Source organism: Anneissia japonica, unplaced genomic scaffold (genome assembly GCF_011630105.1).
Source record: "Anneissia japonica isolate Jap-2015-1 unplaced genomic scaffold, ASM1163010v1 scaffold287717_len1600092_cov198, whole genome shotgun sequence".
NCBI lineage: Eukaryota > Metazoa > Echinodermata > Crinoidea > Comatulida > Comatulidae > Anneissia > Anneissia japonica.
In genome coordinates this window covers 1470106-1471329 of record NW_022755469.1, presented here as the reverse complement: position 1 = coordinate 1471329, position 1224 = coordinate 1470106, and the positions used below count along the sequence as shown (strand labels likewise).

General features: G+C 36.0%; 1 protein-coding gene across 1 annotated transcript in view; it reads left to right on the top strand.

Moving 5' to 3' along the window:
- Positions 1–403: 403 nt before the first annotated feature.
- The window catches only part of LOC117123462, a gene marked incomplete at its 3' end in the record, with an annotated part of 29393 nt that continues 28572 nt past the window's right edge, over positions 404–1224 (top strand). The window contains exon 1 of the mRNA XM_033269379.1: positions 404–673. The remainder of the gene's footprint in view (positions 674–1224) is intronic.

Here is a 1224-nt window from a genome sequence, read left to right as displayed (position 1 = left end):
TCAGGGTACACATATATTATTTTAAGTCAATGATTGTACAAAAATAATGAGCAAGTAAATTTAAAAATTATTTTTGTCATTTTCAGGGACAATACAGTTACTGTATTTCAAATAGGATTGGTTCTGTGAATACTATGTCTCTTTGAACCATGAAAACTTTGAACTTTGAATTTCTTCTGCCGACGATTTTACTTTGTGAAATCTGTTTATTTTTAGCCTATAGCATTGCGTCATATCCAAAGCCAGATTTGCGGAAAAAACCACCAATGTGATAAGACAGCCAACTCACAATAATAATACATTTGCGTCATCTTAGGGTTACATTGCGTCGCACATAGTCCTAACGAATTAGCAAAGTAGGAAATTTGATCTTTGAAGATCTCACAATAGACGTAACAGTGTAATAAATAAAGGGATTTTTTTCTCGTACCCCCAGACTAGTTTTCACTATTTTTGCAAATCCATCAAACCATGGGATCAAACGAAACGCTAGCCTGTTTAATCGACGGACTTCAACGCAAGTCTGACACATTGCTGCTCCATTGAGTTTGAGTAAGAGGGAATTCCCGAACCATCCAGACGGTGCCCAACAAGGTATTTCAAAATGCTTCGATATTACGCAGTTTTCTACCAGTAGTGTACGTTTAAACCAAGCTTAAATAAGAGTTTATGTGTAAGTATTATGACATTAGGTAATAGATATTGTTTGAATACAATCAGAATTAGCCAGTTAGGAATTTGGCTAGGCCTAGGCCCTAAGTTAGCCTAAGCCTACTCTTTCCTTCTAGGCCTAGGCTAGGCCCCTATCTAGGGCCCAGGCCGATTCTAGCTGCTAGTTTACAGAGGTAGGCCACAGGAGGTTGGTTCACAATACCACCAGGCCTAGGCCTACTAAGTACTACTTTACTACTAGACTAGGCCCATTATATAAGCCCTGTTTACATTGGTTTAAACCTAAAATTATTGTTACATAATTCCATTAAAAGATATTTTACTTTTATGACATAAATTGTTTAGGCCACGAGAATGAAAGTTGTAGATTTGCATCCGAAAAATGTTGAAAACACATGAGGCATTTTTAAATTTTTCATTATTCATTTTTTTTTTTAAATGCTGTCCACAAGCCGCAGCATTGGTAATTTTACATTTATTCCCAAGAAACAATGCTTACAGTCATAAATGTACACTAGCCTATAAAACAGATCCTTTTCTACATTTAAGACC